This window comes from Alligator mississippiensis, chromosome 5, assembly GCF_030867095.1.
Source record: "Alligator mississippiensis isolate rAllMis1 chromosome 5, rAllMis1, whole genome shotgun sequence".
Taxonomy (NCBI): domain Eukaryota; kingdom Metazoa; phylum Chordata; order Crocodylia; family Alligatoridae; genus Alligator; species Alligator mississippiensis.
This window is the reverse complement of record NC_081828.1, coordinates 175,774,491-175,794,161: the sequence shown is the minus strand read 5'-3', so window position 1 is coordinate 175,794,161 and position 19,671 is coordinate 175,774,491. Positions and strand designations below refer to the sequence as shown.

At 43.4% G+C, this 19,671-nt stretch overlaps 1 protein-coding gene across 3 annotated transcripts in view; it reads left to right on the top strand.

Annotated features, from left to right (window-relative positions):
• ANKIB1 (ankyrin repeat and IBR domain containing 1) overlaps positions 1 to 19,671 on the top strand; it is a 139,889-nt gene that overhangs the window by 25,940 nt on the left and 94,278 nt on the right. The gene's annotated exons all lie outside the window — the stretch shown is intronic.

Sequence of the window (19,671 nt, the reverse complement as noted above, 5' to 3'; positions counted from 1 at the left end):
AACAAATGAGAATACGTATAAATATAAGTACATAAATATATGCATAAAGGCAATGTTGATCAGAGCCCTAGTATTTAAAACGGGAGCGAAGACTGATCTGACAGCATTTTTTTCATTCTCTTTGACAATGCCTATGTGTTATGTGGCTTGTGGTAGAGTCCTTTGTCAGACATAGTGTTCTAATTAAAAAAAAACAAACAAATAAATGAGCAGAGAAAATATATTCATTTGGGCAGAAACAGATTAACCCCAGCCCTGGCCACTGAAAAGTTCAGATACTTAGATGCACAGTGTGATCTCCATGACTTGAGCTAACAGAGTAACTAGCACTGCTAGTGGGCTGTTACCTTCTTTGTCAACTGCTCACTAGACAGAGAACAAGGCACATTTTTGTCCATTGGATTTCACTGCTATTTGCTGACAGCACAGTAATGTGAAGACTTCTGGGTTCAACTCCAGATTCTCTACAGCAGTAGTTTCCAAACTTTTGGCTTTCCCTGCAAAATATTGATGTTTGTATCGCATCCTCACCTCTTTTCTGCCCCTCCCCCCACCCACCTGACATCTCTGCATGGGTATTAGGAAGAGTGCTGACCCCAGTGTCCATGTGTGGCAGCACCATTGCTCAGAATGTGTTGACAGAATGTCCAGTACCATTATTAAAATGTAGGTAAAGCACTTCTTTTGCACCCTGGGCAGAGATGAAGAGGATGCTGTGTCAAGCACTTAACAGGAGGGGAGTTGGGAGGGGCAGGGAAAGAAATGGGGGCCAGCACTGGAGGGTCTTACCTGACAGCAGCTGTTACTGCTGGGGCTGGCTCCTTTTACCTGCCTGGCTGCGCCCGGGGCTGGGGCTGGCTATCCAGGGGATGCTTTTCTGGCGTCTTCTCTAATTTTGCGCCCAGGTTGGTGCTCACCCTGCCCTAGTCGTGCTAGCTACAGTGGCATAGAACCTTCTATCCTATACTTTTTCCCTGCCCACTTTTATTCCTTTTTGCCCTTTCTCAGCCTCTTCCCTCCTCCTTCTTCACTTTTCTTCGCCCTCATCCTTGCTTCTTTTCCTTCTCTGGCCCTCTGCACCCTGATCTTCTGGCTTCTACATTTACATACCCCAGACTTTTACTCCTTTCCTCCTATCCACACCCCTCATCCAGGGTTCTTTCTCTCCTAGTCTCATCCCCCTGGCTAGAAATGGACATTTTTAGTGTCTGTGGGCTGGCAGTCCCTTACAGAGGGATTCCCCTGCGAGCTGCATAGGGTGCATGTCTGCAACTGGAAACACCCACTTGCAAACATACCCTGAAACCCTAACTTTCTCCACTTACCAAGATGCATCCCTGGAGTGATGATGCATCTGGGTAAGCAAGGAAAGCAAGGCAAGCGCTCCTAAGGGGAGGGGAGGGGAAGGGTGGGCAGGCTGATCCTGCCTGGGGATTCCCAGGGTGTGCAGGACTGGGCCCCTTAAGCCTGAGGAGTCCCTGCAGTGGGGAAGCTGGGGAGCCCAAGTGCTTTCATGCTGCCTGAGCTCTTCTGCCATAAGCAAACACACGTGGGCCACAATAAAGTAGCCCAATTTGTTAATACCTTCTGTGTTGCTGCCACAAACTTGAGCATTTGTGGAGCAACAAAAGGTATAAACATTTATTTGCTTTCACTTTGTGCCTCCATAAAAAATATTATGGCGTTGGGGTGGCACAAAAATGTCTATTTTCACCCCTTGTGCTGCTCCAATGTTCCTCTCTATATTCTGGATCCTGAAAACTCCTGTTTTAGTTCTTGCTTTTCTCACCTCTAATTCAGTGAGGTTGCTTACTCTTGCTCCTGTTCATTGTTTGATTGCCAGCACTGGGACCATCAGCAGAACAGGAAAGGTTTCTTTACCCTTCATTCTTGTGTCTGATGCCTGTCTAGCACCTTGCAGTTAGGAGCAATTTCAGAAAATATCCTGCTCACCCCAAGGAGGGAAGAGTTGAGCACCTTGTGAAAGAATGGCATGCAGTCAGATCAGCATGTTGAAGCTCTGAGAAGGATGGGGCATGCCCAGTTCAGATGAACACTTAGAGTCTGGCCCCAAAATTCTCTGATGTGGTTCCCACTGGGGCATGTGCAAGCTGAGAGTTTCAGAAACTGATACCTTGGCCATATTTAACAGATTGTCATAGGAAAGGCAAAGTTGCATCCCCTGGCACTTTGGGAAAACTCCTTGCCAAATTTCTGGAGCTATGCAATTAAATGGTTAAAAGGTTTGGTTTTGTTTTGTTTTGTTTCTGATGGTACTGTTGGAGAGATGTTGCAGCCAGGATGGTGGTAGAAATATGCAAGAGGCAAAGATATTTGTGGGACTGTTGTCTTTTATTGGAACAACTGTATGGTGAGATGAAATTTTTGACAAGCTTTTGCAGGCCAAGTGCTCTTCCTCAGTCCATGCAGTTGGTCCAGTAAAATATATCACCCCCTTCCACTTCCCCCAAAAATGCTTAAAAGATTTTGATTTTTTTTTAACTTAAGCAAGTCCTCTTGGAAAGTATTGCACTACTTTACCTGATACTTAAATTAAATCAATAAATTCAGCCTAGGGCAGACAAATTGTTTTGTCCTCGTGTCATGCTGGTTTTCTAAGTTATTCTGTCCCCCTATTGTAAGTCATTTTGTCCTCTTATTGTAAGCTGCCTTTATTGGGAAGGATGACATATAAATCAAATAATTGAATAAATAAATAAGACATAGAAAGACTCAATACAAACTTTTATTTTTTGCAGATATAAGGAACTGTATATGGTCTTATCATGCAACCTTAACTATGTGGGCATGTATCTGTGACTTTGTGTATATAAAAGCTATTAAGAGGTTCCAGTTCGATCTTTTGTCTGGGCACTGGGCAGAGCTGTTTTGATGAGAAACTCAACATTTTGGAAAGGAGGAGGAAATGCTTTCCGAGCAAGCCGAATTTTTAAAAATGTGCTTTTTGAATCTGTCATGTTAGAATGTGTTTTAAGGAGGTTGATTAAAGAGTAAAGGGCAGACCTAGTTAGAAGTGGGAGAAACGTGTGTTATGTTCTTGTATAATTTATCATACTGATATCACCATCACATATATATTGTAATAATATATATGCAGACAGTTTATTTGCATAGCTCTTACATAGTGTTTTCCACTCCTGGCATTCAACGCTGTTTATAGAAAAAGATACATAACTGATTTGACATTAAAAAACATCAATGACACAATTCATGAGTTATCACTTCAAAATGTATACCCACGAGATGTCTGATTTTAATCAGCACTTATTATCAGAAGTATTATCTGATAAGCTGCTTTGAAAGAGTGTCTCTACAGGCATTTAAGAGTACTTTGGTGGTGGTGGTGAAGATTGTTTCTATTAAAAAATAAGGGGTTTGACAAACACTTCAGGGATCCAGTCCATCTCCTCCTGAAAATATTCTCTCATATTTGTGAAGAAATTGTTTTTCAGTAATAAACTGATTAACAACAAACATGCTGCAATTCTACTGTATCAAATGTAACTTTGACCCCTGAATTCTGGAAGTGCTGCCAGAGAATCCATAATTAAGACACCTAAATGATCTTAGCTGTGCCCTTTATTTGAATTTTCAGAAAAGAAAAAAGAAAATATAATGAGCCCTGAAAAAAAATCTGCTTTTGGTGTGCAAACCCTATTATGCTATAATTTATAATTATTATATGGTAACAGCATGACATCACTAAAAGCAGAGTTAAAGTTGTAATTGGATTGGCTTAAGTGTTCATTTATATGCCTTAATCTCTGAGTCTCTTTAATTGAATGTTAACTAAACTTCTTGGGTTTGTACTTGTTTTTAGAGGGGAAATTTCAGGGGAAAGAATGATAGAAGATCTGTAATATTTTTACTTTTAAGTTACTGCCATATACTTACCATAGTGAGATGGAATTCATGTTATTGCCCCCCCCCCCCCCCCCGGTGCGGTTCTGTCCATTTCCCCACCCCCTGGCTTCTGAAGACAAAATGGGCGGCAAACTGCTCAAATGGGAATGATCTGGTTTCTATTATAATAGTATTCTAAAAAATAATATTTATTGTATATTTAAATGTTTGCAGCTACATTGGTTACTAGGTTTATTAAAATAAAAGTGCCTCAGACTCTTCTTTGCCATTAAAAATAAACTTCAGTATTTTTAATAAAAGCATGTCTTTGACATGCATCTAGTAACAAGTGACCTTTATCCTACAACAACCTTTTGTTTTATTGGCCTTCTCTTCTAATTGCAGTAGAATAGATGTAGCAGAATAAAGATCAGCCTTCAAAAATGTAAGCTATACGTTACTTGCTAGTCAGATTTCCATATCTATTATAGTCTATGTAAATACCTATTTACTTAAATCTAAGGCAACCCTGAATTAAAAACAACCCCCCGATAATTGGATTCTATACATGAAAATTTTCTAAGTTTGTTATAATTCTCCTTACATAGATTCTAATTATTGAGGGGTTGTCTTTTATTGCAGAGGGGCAGGCAGTAAGGGGGATCAGTGGTGTGGGGAGGTCAAGCAGTTTGCTTCCTGTTTGTGCTTGCCTCCTTGCCTGCTTCTTTTGCAGCCACAGGCCTCTTCTTCCCCCTCCTCCCCTGCTCCTGTTCCTCCTCCCCCTCCCTCTGTATCTGTTCCCCCTCCTTTCTGTCCTTACCATTGCTCTACACCAGCAGGCTCCATTCCTGTTCTAGCCTGGTACATGGAGCATGGCTCAAGGCAAGCCCCCATAGCAGTTGTGTGGGCTGTGCACCGTTGCTATAAGGCTAGGTTGTGGCTGTATTCAGTGCTCCAGGCTGCAGCATAGACGAGCTTGCTGGCAGGGCACAAAGTAAAGGGGAGAGAGAGGGGCAGTCAGGGGAGCAGAAGCTGCTTTGTGGGGGGGGGGGGGAGGCAGGCGCAGGTAGCAGCTGTGGCCCTTACCCTGGGTAGGGGCTGGAGCCTGAGCCACAGAAACTGCCTGCTCCCACCCCTGCATACTTGATTCTAAGATGAGGGGTTCCCCCCAACAAGGGGAGAAACCTTGTCCTAGAATCAAGTAAATAGGGTCATTATTAGGGGTGCACCAATAGAGATTTTTGAGGCTGATACTTATAGCCGGTTTTTAAGGAGGCATATTGGCTGATACTGATCTGATTTCCAATACAGCTGCGTGCAGCTAGTAAGTCTGGTGTGGTGAAAAGTGAGGGGAGAGGGAAGGGGCATGGGGGGCAGATCAAGACCCCCATTGTGAGGGAGGTAGTGGGGCTGGGGCAGGCACTGCCCAGTTGAGGCGGGGTAGGGCGTGAGATGGAGCCGCAGCTCAGCCAGGGGGTGTGGGGATGGGGGGGCAGCTCTCACTGCTGTGTGCACCCCAGGAGGGCAGGGGGGGCGTGTGCCCCGGATCTGTGCAGGGTGGGCTGCAGCTGTGAGCTGGGGCTGGCACTAGGGTATCACTGGGCAGGCAGTGATGGCGGCTCTGGGATGGGGCTACAGGGGAGGGCTGCAGCCACCACAAAAATTACTATAGCCACCCCATAGCCCCCTACCAGCACCACTGCCGCCCGCCCCTCACAGACCTGGGGGCACCCCCCTGCCCCATACCCTCCCAAACGAGCAGCGGGAGCACTGGCAGGAATCACTGGATGAGTGGATGAGCTGCTGAGCAAGTTGCATGCAGCAGTGGGAGCTGCCCCCACTTCCCGCACCCTGTGGGTGAACCGTGGCTCCATCCTGCAGCCCCCCCACCCCAGCTGGGCAGCACCTGCCCCAGCCCTAGTCCCACTCCCTCCTCACCGCGGGGGGCCTTGATCTGCACCCCCATGCCCATCCCCTGCCCCCTCCCCTTCCACCACAACAGACTTACCAGCTGAATGCAGCTCTCCATGCTGCCTACGTGCTGCGCTGTAGCTGTGCGCATGCGCGAGCCATTTATCAGCCAAATTATCGCCCATGTCAGGCCGATTTCCGATATAGACAATTTTCTTTATATCAGTGCTGATTTGATATTGGACCAATGTATCGTGCACCTCTAGTAATTATACAGTTTATGTTGGAGGGGGCATACACCAGAGCTCTTAAGCACTGGTGTTCAGACTCAAATTAAAAAATAAATTCTCATGCCATCAAGTTATCTGTTTAATTGCAAAAATCACAGAAATTAGAGTTCGAAAAAGACATGGTAGATGTATGCAAGTAGCAAGGTATTTTGGTGACATATTTTGGATGAACTGCACAGTTAGGAGAGTAATTAGACAAGCTTTCAGGCAAAAGCATCTGTCTTCAACTCTAGGGAAAAATAAAACTCAGCCCAAGCTAAATACAATCTAAAAAATGGTTTCTGTTGACTCCAAAAACCAGCATGTAACAGACTGGAGAAGGACTGTAAACTAGGACCATAGAGAAGTTATGAGAGTTAGCTTCAAAGCAAGAGATGCAAGGGATTTTTGAGTTATACCGTTTTATTGGACCAACTGTATAATTGGGAGAGATGTTGGATGAGTTTGGGGGTACAAAATACAAGGACCTAAAAAGGCTGCTTTGTGCGTGAAAGCTTGTCCAATACCTTTCCCAGCTATATGGTTAATCCAAAAAAAGGTATCCTAAAAAAAATCCCTTGACTGTCCTACATTCATGGACTGTTGCAGATGCAACAGAACTCCAACCCTACTTCAAAACAAGAGAAGTTTAGTTGAATAGATAACCTAATTATATAAAAGACAGACCATACAGAAGGTGAAAGGATCCTTGTTATATGTGGACTACTGAGAGGTTAGAAGAAATGCACATTAAATCAGTAGTTTTCAAGTTTATTAGATTAAGCAACCCATGGAAAATGCCAGCTCTTACCATTCACTTATTTTTAGTGCAGAAGAATAATAGAACAATTCTTCTGTTGAAAAGAACTAAAAAACCCCCATCATGGCTCAGGATGGTTTTAATGCTATGGATTCCAATTTGAAATCTCTTGGCTGATTTTGTGAATCATATAGGTGATTATATACCTAATAGTGCTAATATCATGTGGCAACCCCACAGCATCTAAAGGTGGTGCAGCAGGTTGGTTGAAAATCATGGAGTTATGAAACCATTGTCTATGCTTAGTTCATAATGTTTAACATCCAGTAAAGTTACAAGTTCTTGTTCTCAGCCCTGTTTTCTGAAGGTATTTTGTAGATTTCCCTTGAATGCAAGTATGGTTGGATCAGAAAAAGACTGATTGTTCTGCAAAAAGTGTTCTGCCACAGGTGATCACTGTTTCAATCTATTATCCTTTTCCTCTTAGTTAGTTCTGGAGTGTCAGGGGTGACACGTAGGGGGTGCATGTGGGTGCACATGCACCCTATGAGCGTGGCGGTGCGCCCCCTACAAAAAGGCACCGTCAACACTGTCAGTGGCACCTGTGGGCAGTCGCCACTTGCCACCCCACCACCGACACTGCCAGCAGCATCTGCGGGTGGTCCATGATCCCTGCTGGCTGCCACCAACACTGCCAGCAGTGTCTGCAGGTGGTCTCCAACCCCAGGTTGGTGCTCACCCCCCCCCCAGCCACCGACAGTGCCAGCGGCATCTGCAGGAGCTCCCTTGCTTGCCGCTACCATGCTTCCGCCGCCTTGCCGCCCCCCCAGCCCTGCCGCGAGGGGCACACGTCATTCATGTGGAGTCTACTGGTTGTTTAGTTTCACCCACTTAGTTTCTGGTATGGCTTTTGGTGCATTGGGCCAGGTATACCCTATTCTGATGGACATGGGTAGGACTAATCATGCAATGTAATCAGATGATTTAACTACTGACTATGGTGGCCATGGAAATATGTAGACAGGTTTTGCATCTGCTCTTAAGAGGCTGGGTTGTATGTTTTTTGATAAACAGGGAGTTTGCTTCTGCTGAGGAGTTGGATGATGTTTGAAGGTTGTTTGAAAGCTCTCTTTCAGTTTCTTAAATGTCTGTGTTCTTTTATGTATGGACCTGACAGGAGCCATTGTTTTATTTATTATTTAGCTTAGGCCATGCTTGCTTCTTCCCCAGACCTGAACTTATGCCTGGAAGTTTGTCTAACATTTCTACCAAGTATGTGGTTGGTCAGATGAAAGATAGCACCAAAAAACCTTGTTTTTCATCTATTTCTTGGACCATCTAGGCTATAACAGTACTCCAGTCTTATAGGCTGTTTCCCTGCCAGTGTGCAATTGTTACCTGCAAAATTATTTTGTCCAGTTTAGTTTGAAGGACTGTTACAACTGCAGTTCTGTTAGTTTCCTGGCATGCTGAAGGTGACAGCAGCATTTCTTGCCATTATACATACCCAAGTGACTTTATTTATTTATTTATTTATTTAAAGCGATGAAACCACATATGATCCCAGAAATTTACAACCTGGACAAGCAGAGGGGCGTATATCCTTGATAACTCTAGTTATTTAAATATGTTTAGCTATTTAGAAGCTTGTTTGTTAAAATTTTAATTAATCAGTTGTAGAATTTGGAATGGATTTTTTTGTTTTGTTTTCTGGCATTGTTTAAGCACATACTGAGCTGCTGTGCTGTTTTTATACTCCAAAGAGAAATTTGCTTTTCTGAAGTAGAGTTAACCAGTTAAATTAACATATTGTTGGAAGGAAATTGACCTGTTCACTCATCTGAGGCAAATCAAGATGCCTTTGAGACAGCAGTAGTTATACTGTCTTTCAGCATTACTGAGATTAAGGCAATGAATAAAATTGTTTCTAAGAAACTATAACACCACATGAACTTTTTTTCCAGTCATATGCATTTATACAACTTCTGTCTGCCATTTTTCTCTAACCAAAGAGAATTTTCTCTCCTCCTGCTTTGCATGACATTAGAACCAGGGTATATTGTAGGGCTGGTTTCTTAATTCCCCTGCAAAGTTGACAGTTTGTGAATTATCATAGACAACTATGTGGGACAGTTGAGGTACTCCAGCTGCTTGCTGCAGCTTTTATTTCAAAGGGCACTGCTTCTCATGTCTGCTATGCAGGACTGTTGATGGCCTGCAGCTGAGCAGAGGAGCATGATTCTTTGATGTGGAAGTCACAATAAACAGCTGAGTGGTTCATCTTTAATTCAGCAAACTACTGCCAAAGTAAGTGGGTTACAAACCTCCTGTATCTGAATGTTTTGGGTTTTACTGCATGAGCAGTGATTGTAAATGTTGCAGACACTTGTAAGAAAAAAGATGCTTTCGTCCCATAGATATCAAAGAAATATGTTTGGAGTTGATGAATATATGTAAACCTTGCAAGTATTGTTTGCTGAAATAAAAACAATAGATTTTTGAATGCAAATGTGTGCTCCCTGAAAATGGCAAGAAACAAACCCTTTCCTCATTTTCAGTTATTTGGAAAATAAGAATTAAAAGTTACAATAATTGTTGTCCAGTCTATTTAAAATTATTAGGGGAATACTGGTGGTCTTCAAATTTGAATACTGATTAAAAACATTTTAATTGTTAGTAAGCAGTCAGTGACAAAGTATAATATGATTGCTGCCTTTTAGTGAAAATTTAAAACCACATGGAATTTTTGCAGGGTTCTTTAGATATTGTATTAGATTATTATAAAAAGTCTGAAAGTCAGTTTTCCTATTTTGATTGCTTTTATTAAAGTTACTGGAATGTACTGATATTTATAAACATAAATAAAAATCAGTGGTTGTGTTAAGACAGTGTCCATTGCTCAAATTAATCTTATTAATTAGAGGTGCACTGATATATCAGTCTCAAATCAAATTGGTGCAGATAAAAGGAAAATTAACATTATCGGCTGTAGGCTTTTTTTGGCCAATGTAGCCAATAATGTAACTGATAAATGTTGCGTGCACGCACGTAGCCGCAGCATGCATGCAGCCAAAAATGCAGCTGGGCACCTTGGAGAGCAGCATCCTGCCAGTAAGTCATGGGGGGCAAGAAAGGGGGTCATGGCAGAGGGAATGGGCATGGTGGGGCAGATCAAGTCCCCCACGGTGAAGGAGGAGCTGGGGCAGGGGCAGGCGCTGCTGAGCCATGGTGGTGAATGTGACCCTGGGACTAGGAGCATGATGGAGCCATGGGCAACTCATCCAGGTGGTGGGGTGGGGCTGGCTCCCTGCCACTGTATGCACCCCCGGGGGAGGCATGGGGGCAGGCTGCCTGATGTAGGCTTGGGGCCAGGGGCTACGGCAGCCTCTTCCTGCCTGGGGGGGGTGCTGGGAGCAGGGCAGGCTCAGCTATGCGGGGTGGGCAGCGGTGGCAGTGCTGGGAAGGGTGGCTACAGGGGAGCTATGGGGAATTTTGGAGTGGCCGTAGCCCCCCAGGCCCCCAGCACTGCCCCTGCTCAGGGCACTCTGCTCTGCTGCCTTTCCCTCAGGGGCCAAGGAAATTCCTATAAATCGGCTATAGGATTGGTATTGGCCGATTTATGGCTGGTTAATAATCAGCTATCGATATCAGCCAAGAAGATCTTTATTGGTGCACCCCTATTATTAATAAATAGGTTGATTTCTCTCTACCTGTAATACCCTCCATCTACATCCTGATAGCAGTTGATATACTGCTAGCAGTAAATGTATGGCATTTTGAGTGTTACCCTACTAACTAATCCTCCTTCCCACTGATTGGCTTTCTCAATCTAGGAGACTTGCTGCAGAAGATTTCTTGGGCTATTATTGTGGGAGGGGTTTTCAGATTTTACTGAAGAGTCCTCCCTCTAAGCAGTTCTTCATTGCCAATTGTTTTTTTTCTGCTCTCTATGGATATGTTTTGACAGGCAAAAAGGTTTGTCTTTTAGTTGTGTTAGCTTAACACAGAACTGAACATCCCATTAACACTGGAAGCTTAGCTGGCTATGTTATAACAAAGGGTCTTTGGAGATTTCCCCCCTTAGGCTACAGTACAGCTTCAGACCCATTTTCTTGATTCTTAACAAAGCTTTTTAAACTGTATTAAGCTTGGTTGGCTGAGCTCTCACAGTTGAAAAATGCACACTTGACCTTGTCAAGACTATAGTGCTCATGTATACCATCTTTCCCATCCCTTTTGGGGTGGTTAATCCAGTTTCCTGGACCACTTGCCTCTGGCTAACTGGTTTCTTTGTGGCCATTTGTAGGTCTTTGTGTGTGTTTTTAGTCTTGCTCTTGGTGCTATGTCTTTCGTGGCAGAATCACCACTCTGCAACTGTACAAATGTTTGAGCTGTTTTTCCTAGAGCAGGGATTGTCAACCAGGGGTACACTTACCTCTAGGGGTACTTTAGAAGGCCCCAGGGGGTACTTGGTAGTGGCGCGGAAAAGCCGTCAGCACTTCTGGTTTTTCTCAACTAGCCACCAGGGGACTCCCCACTTCTCAACCGGCTGCTGGGGATACACCAACCAAAAAAGGTTGAAAGCCCCTGTCCTAGAGCAAAGATGGTGGTTCTAGGAGAAAGATAACCCATCTCCAACCTAGTAGAGGTCACTCCTGGGGAAAGTCTCTCCTGGGAGAATGTCTGTGCACTTACTGAGGCTTTTCCTGCACGGATATGGTTTGCACTGTCCTCTAGCATCCCAGCATGCATTGCTCCAATCCCCCCATCTCCCCCCCACCCCAAACAGCTCCAGTAAGACAGTGACTTGGGCTAGGCGCTTGTTTTCTAGGGGAGCATGTGGCAAACTACTCCCCCTAACAGCTTCAGGGCCAAGGAAGTCCAGCCTCTTCACATGCCCTGTGCTGTGTTCCAGAGTTGCAGAAATGCACAGGGTCCTGAGGCAGCTGTGCCCAATATATCACTCTGAGCAGGGGTTGGAACCTAATTAGACTCAGACTCAACTGAACTGACCTGACCAGACCTCACCCTGATGCCAACCAGACCACACCCAGACCCACACACATTTGTGTGCCCACAAATCTGTGTAGTCAGTAGAGGTAGGTTTTTTCTTCTCCTCTGCCTGTGGTCAATCTGGTAATTGAACCCAGGCAGTAGTTGGATACCTCCTTGCTCTGTGGGATTATGAGCAGAATCAGGAGGACCTCTGCAAAAGCTGTCGGAACAAGAAGGTAAATCTGTACATTGCTATGGAGATGTGACCATGGGGCCATGACTGACTGGGAGCAGTGCTGGGGCAAGACCAAGTGGATATACACCTTCTACAAGAAGGTCCATCACAGCATCAGACTGGAGGCACTGGGCACACAATGTCTTTTTTCAAAGAGCAATCCTACATCCTTAAGCGAGACTAAGGTGTGAATACCAGGCGCATCTATGATACAAAAATAGATTGGGTGTTAAGAAAGGAGTAGCCCCCTAAAGAGCAGATGAGAAGGCCTCAGGAACCCACCTGTAGGCAGAGCTGGAGCTGGAAGCAGTGACCCTCGATCTGTTTTTAAGCCAGGTCCCAGACAGAGGCACAGGACAAGGCAGGAGGGAACACAACAGCTCTGATAAGAACATGGTTAACACACAGGGTGTGAACCCCCATATCGTGCCATTGCTGTCACAGGTGGCCCCAGGAAGGGCACCTGTTTCCCAACTGACCTCAGCCCTGAAGAATAGCAGTGATGCACACCCCCAGATACTTCCTTTCTCACTTCTGTGCCAAGGTGGCTCGGTTCCCTTTCCATTGAGGGCATCTCAAGTGCCTTGCCAATAACCCAATGACCAGGCCCTGGTCCTTTTATTCCCAGCACTGAGGAGGAAGCACCTGAAAGCCAGCCCACTGTGCACGCTGGTAAGGATTCACAATCCATTGCATGGGTATGCCAGGGATATGGGTACAGAGGGACCCTTTCATCCCCTACCTCCCCCGAGAAGACAGTAGCCGACTTATGGGTATCTGTGTAGCCATTCCCCAGGCCCAGCCTCCAAAGGGAATGTTTCAGAGCATGGGGAGTTGGATGCTATTAAGCCCATGCCCTTGGGTGGACGTTCCCCCTAATACTGGAATCTTCTCCCTCTCCAAGGCCATGGGAAATGTGATCTTTCTCCCCCCAGGTTCCCTGAATAGTCCCTCAAAAAGCCCCTTTCCTGCCTCCCATTCTTTTTCCTCAGTAGTGGCTGATTAAGAAGTTTGTTTTTTTTTCCCTGTGGTTGAAAGCAGGGAGGTATCTACACCCATATAACAAGCCATGAAGAACTTTAAAAGGCTTTATTAATTGAGCAGACAAAGGCTATGTAGTGGAGACATATATTGAGGTTTGCTTTACTACCAAAAGGAAGGCCAGCATGGAGAGATGGTAGAACACATCATTAGGAAGTGCTGGCATGTTAATTAATAGTGCAGAAAAATAAACGCAATTTCCCCCCACCCCTCCAAAACACAGGCACTGAAGAAAAAGAAAAAAAAAGAATGGTCCTGAGGAAGACTAACAGTCCCAGCTGCCCAGTGTTGGGGTAGAGGTGAGAACAAGCTAGAAGTCCTGGAGTGATTTGTGGGCAGCGCTCAAGAACTCCAAGCATGCAATCATCAGGGATCCTGGTTTTCTCTGATTTGAAAAAAATTCCCAATTTTTTGATGTAAAAAAGTAACCCAAAATCCACATTTTTCCATGATTAAAATGAAACATCACTATATACTAGTGAAACAAGTAAATCAGCAGAAACACTTCAATAAGTGAACAAACAGGAATCTTAATGCTGCCCATTTTAGTGGTCTGATGACTTGCATCCGTTCATAATCTTTAGTGAATAACATGAAACTACTTAAAATGCCTGTGGGCAAGTTGAGCATTTGTTTAAATCACTAGTCTTCTACCACGTCACATCAGTTTCAATATTAAATATACCACTTATTGGCAATTTAAGCATGCACACTACAAATACAGGGATGGCCTGCTTGTGCTCTCTTTGTCTCTGTTTCTGTGCATCTCTCTCTCTCTCTCTCTCTCTCTGAACCCCTTCTCAACTGTACATGTCTCATTATGATTGGTTACATCCTTAGTAGTAGCTTTAAAATTGACAGGGTTTAGTTTGAGCTACAAATAGCACAGCAGTGGTATTGGTTGAGGTGAGCTAGAACTGCCTGTCATACAGTGGACAGTTTTTGTTCAAGAATGTTCTGATTGCAAGGTATTGCTTAGTTGTATTGTAAACTATTGCTCCGTATTCTAATGTGGCCATCATTTACATATACTTCCTCTCTGTGTGACCTGATGATACTCCCTTACATTTATTGTTAGGCATCTGGATCTTATCCAGTGTGAAAAGTGTTGGAGGGGGAGCTATATTAGTCATGTGTGATCTATTGTAAAGTGTATCTATATTTGCCCATGTAGTTATTGCAATAAGAGTACTTAATAGATAGTATTGCAAAGCAGTTTAATATGCTTTAGTGTAAAGAGCACTGTGTGTTTATCAAAATTCTGTTCTATATTAAAGGATATTCTTGAGGACATTTGAAAATGTTTTCATTTCTTTCGTGGGATATGATATTAACAATATAAAATGCCAGGACCATCACACACGTCTGTGTGATGTCTGACTTCAGTAAAATGTCAAAATATTTTTTTCCTTTCCCCATACTACAATTTTAACTTTGCGATTTAGTTAAAAAAAACAAAAAAACAAACTTAAAGCAAAGGTTGTACTAAGTAATGATATGTCACCTTATTTAAGATTTGGATCATCAACCTAGTTACATTGGCAGAAGATTGATAGTGTTTAGTTGAAGCTATTATACTTGTTCTGAAGGGCATTTCTTTTGTGTCACAAATTAAACACACCCTGCAGTAAATTGAGCCAAACTTATGATGTGCCTGATTGTCAGATAGCTGGTAAATTGATATTCATCTGAATTCCCAAGTTCTAGTCCATGATGCTTGGAAAGGTTTTTATGTTTCTTTCAGTTTGAAATTTTTAATGACATTTTGCATTGGAATAGGCATGAAATTATATGAAATTATGTCATGGATGGGATTGTTGCATACCCATGCAAATTTATTTTTATTCCATTTTATTTAATTATCTCTCTTGGTGTAAAATACTTAAACAAAAGTGATGGACCTCTGGCTGCAGAATCATTTCTTTAAGTACTATTCACAAGGATAACATGCTTGTTTGTATTTTAGTACACACTTAGTTTGCAATAAAGTAGGGTACTCTCTTCATCTATTTCAGTGGTGTCCAACCCATCAGGCCCTGCAGGCTGGATGAATGGTGTAAGATTAGTCTGCCAGGCCAGTCCACAGGCTGGATCCAGGGTGCAGAGCTGCATCACCTGGCCCACAGGGCTGGAATATGAAGGTGTCAGGATTTAGTTGCAGCAGTTACTGGAGCTGTAGCAGCTGCTTCTCCTTTTGCCACCCAATTTCCAGACCCATGTGCTGAATGATACGTTTCTGTGGGCTGGATGCAGCCTGGTCATATCGTGATCATCCCTGCTCTATACAGTATGAGGATTGTACAGCATCTGCCCGCATATGCTATGCCTTCTTCAAGATATATCTATATTCCTTCTCTGAATATAACTTATAGAATCATAAAAAAATGAGAATTCAGGGTACCTCAAGAAGTAGGTAACAATGTTAAAATGACAGTAGCTGCTACCTCCATTAAATCTATAGCATTCTCTTTTTAAAATATCCTGTAATTACTGCCAGTCATTTGCACCTGGAAGGCTCCTGGAGGAAAAACTATGCTTCCATTCTAACATTGTAATGTAAGCTGGACTTGAGCTCATTTTTTTTCCCCCTCCACAAAATGAAGTAGGAGACATTCAGCATAGATGGTAATTTTTAGTGAGCAAGTAGGCTAAAGCCTCAAGTTCTGAAGTTTTGGGAGCAATGTTTAAGCTTATTGTGTTGCTTTGTGTTCCAGCATAAAGGACACTAATAACGTAAAGTTGCTAGATTAAATTTCCGACCAGTGCAAACAGAAGAAGCAAGGACATACTTTTTTTTTCTAACACTGTATTTAGAATCCACTCATCAGTTCCCCTTTTGAGCTTCTGTTGCTTACAGTTTAGATCAACCTGCATCCTAACAACAAACAAGACTCCCTAAAGGTATTCATCATGTCTGCTTACAATATGTGTGGCTCCCCTCTGATGAATACTTAGTCAAGCTGCTTTTGCAGATCTGGAAGCTATGGATCTCTGACAACTTGAGCTTCAGTTCTCTTTCCTAACCCCTCATGATTCCTTTTTAACAGTAGGTTGGGCAGGGTGAAAGATAGCCAAAAGACATGGAGAATTAAAGCCTAAAACTACATGTTTTCATTGCAAAAGAAAAAAATAAATTTTTACGTCAGGTTACCTTGATGTAAAATCCTAATAGAGTTAAGGCGTAGGTAGTTTTACCCTGAGAGAGCTAGTCAAGATCAGTCTTAGGTGATGTGTAAAAGACACTCCTTGACTTCAGGGTGATGACTTCAGACCCTCCTTCACAAGATTTCAAGCTCCTACATCACAACATAGAAGCTTAGATCTGTTTTCATGAAAAGAATTGTAAGAATCTTGTAAGATTAACAAAACAATGTATTTTCCCTAATTTAGACATTGGATGAGACATTTTTGCTGGAACTTCCTGGAAACGTTCAGCCTTGGTCAGATGCACAGCATAAAATAATTCTGCCCAGCCAGTTAGTTAAGCAGATAAAGCAACTGAAAAGATGTCCTTATAATGGAAAATGTCAGGTTACTGTAAGTATAGGTATCTCTCCCAGCTGTGCCCATAATATGCACCCACGTTTGAATGTTTTATTTTTAAATCTTTCCTCATTCTAAAGTAGGCTGTTCTTTAGCACACTGCTGTCCTTTAGTTCTTTAAGGGAAGAAATAACTACAGTCTTTCCTTCTACATTTATAAAAGATAACTAGACACCCTGGAGTTCCTAGGATGCAGTTTTTTTCTCTGTAAATTTTGACACATTCATTCTTGCATTAATTCACCACAGTTGTGGGTATAATCAGCTCCAGTATTCTAGCACTAACATTCCTACAGATACATGCCAGTTATGAGGCTTTTTCATGTTTTCACCTGTTTTCCAGCTACAATCAATTAATTATTATATTATTTATAGCAAATATTGGCCAAAGTCCCCAAAGAAGATTGGCACACCAGTGTGTGCTGGGTGCTGTACAAATTCTTATTGGAACACTTTTTGCCAAAACTACTTTACAAGCTACCAAATCTTTTAAAATCAACTTACTGTACATTTAAAGTATCCAAAACAAATAAAATAATTGCTTTTGGAGCTTTATTGCAGTTAAAGTGATGAGATGAGAACAGGATGGGTTTTAACACTGACAAGTGCAAGGTACTGCACCTGAGGGGGAAGAACCAGCAGCATACCTACAGGCTGGGGAACTCCCTTCTCGTCAGTGCAGAGACAGAAAAGGATCTTGGGGTCATTATTGATGCCAAAATGAACATGGGACGCGGTCAAGAAGGCCAACTGTACCTTGTCATGCATCCACAGATGCATCTCAAGCAGGGCCAAGGACGTGATCCTCCCCCTCTGTAACACTGGTCAGGCCGCAGTTGGAGTACTGCGTCCAGTTCTGGGCGCCGCGCTTCAGGAGGGATGTGGACAACATGGAGAGGGTCCAGAGGAGGGGGACTCGCGTGGTCAGGGGGCAGCAGGGCAGGCGCTACGAGGAGAGGCTAAGGGACCTGAACCTCAAGAGAAGGCTGGGGGGATCTAGTGGCCATTTATAAACTAGTCAGAGGGGACCAGCAGGCATTGGGGGAGTCCCTGTTCCCCCAAGCACTACCAGGAGTGACTAGAAATAATGGTCACAAGCTGACAGAGGATAGGTTTAGACTAGACATCAGGAGGTGCTAGCTACTTCACTGTCAGGGCGGCTAGGATCTGGAACCAACTTCCAAGAGAAGTGGTGCTGGCTCCTACCCTGGGGGTCTTTAAGAGGAGGCTGGACAAACCTTGCCGGGGTTGTTTGACCCCAGTACTCTTTCCTGCCATGGCAGGGGGTCACACTTGATGATCTACTTAGGTCCCTTCCGACCCTACAAACTATGAAACTATGAAAGTGAATTGTGCACATGGGTGGAAGCTTATAATTTATATATATTTTAGCAAGGTTAACCTATTTTTAGAAAACACTTCCTTTTGGCATTCTCTCTTTCTCTCCTTAGTTGCGTTTCCAGTTTAGTATGCGTTATAGAATACAGGTAACCCTCGCCATTCATGGGGTATACGTTCCCGTGATCCCCATGAATGGCGAAATCTGCGAATAGGGCACTGCGTTCATGAATGCAGTACCCCTGGCGGCTCGGGGCGGGGCACAGCAGCGGCGGGAGCCCAGCAGAAGCAAGCATGGAGCTCCCAAGGATGAGTGTTTAAAGTGTATTTAAAATGCGGGTTCAGCATTCATGAATTTTGAAACAGTGAATACCAAGGGTTTCCTGTAATTCTGAACAGTTTATGAAGAACTGTATAGAGTAGAAAAGACTAGGAAACATAAATTTATCCAGCAACTTATTTTTTCAATTGGAAAGACTGGTGGGTTTTTTGAGTTGGAAATACCGTATTTTCTCACATGCAACATACCCTGGAATATAATGGACACCATGTTTTTGAAGGGAGAACGAAGGGTTTTTTTTTTTTTCCAGAGTTATGACTGCACAGAGCAGGGACAGAATGTAATCTTCTGTTGACTCGCCCTCTCTTTCCTGTTTAACTAAAGCTGAAACTCTAGCTGCTGCTGAAAACTGGTCTTCGTAGATGGACCTGTGATTCTGAAAAGAGGTTAAGAGTCTCCACAGCTGAGAGACGGGAGGAGAGAGACCAGGAGCACCTAGCAGACAGCAAAATTACCCTAAAGTGCCTGGCTTGATTAGTTGAACATCAAGGCCATTAAAAAAGAGAGAGAATTGTTAACACCTGGAGTGAAGAACAGTGAGCCATTTTCATTTCCTTGGCTGAACAGTAATGCAACAGCTGCTGCACTGTGAAACAGTAACAGACACAACTTACTAAAATAGACTAAGATATTAAAATAAGAACGTTTAACAAAAAACCCACACATTTTTAAAGCATCCACCCCACCCTGCCCATTACTGCTCCTCTGCCTCCCACCTAAGAGAGTGTTCCCCATCCCATATTCACTACTTCTGTAAAAGAAAACAACATTTCTTCCCAACATTTCTGTTCATCCTGTCCCTTCTCACCCCCCTGCCTATCATTCAGAGGTGGTTTACCCCCTTTTTCGAAGTCCCTCCCAGTCTAGTACCTAACCCCACAGCCTCCCCTCTCACAGGGGAGCTGGATCTGTTCCTTCCCATCCACATCCCTGTCTCTCACCCAAGGGAGTTAGACCTGATAATAAATTTTGTTCCTGTGTTAAAGCAGTGTGTGTGTTCAGTTGCAGATTACTAAGTGGTAGCTGTAAGACTTTGAAAAGCAGTCCTTGGTTTGACTACCAAAAGTTTATTGCTGTTTGTCAGTTTTTCAAATAATCTTATTGACAATTTCCCAGAAGCTCTCCCTGTACAGCACTACAGAGTTACCACATTCTCCTCCTTCCAGCTTAACACTGTCATCATGGCTGCAAAAATTAATAATAATTAGTTGCTACTGTGCTGTGTCTTCTGCCAGAATATCATTGTTACCTTGTTCTATCATTGTGTGTCAGACTGCAGGCACCTGTTTTTTCTCATCTTAATATATGGTTTCTGTGCTCTTCAGAGAAAGGACCATCTCTATTATCAGCACACACACTTGTTACCACAAGCACCT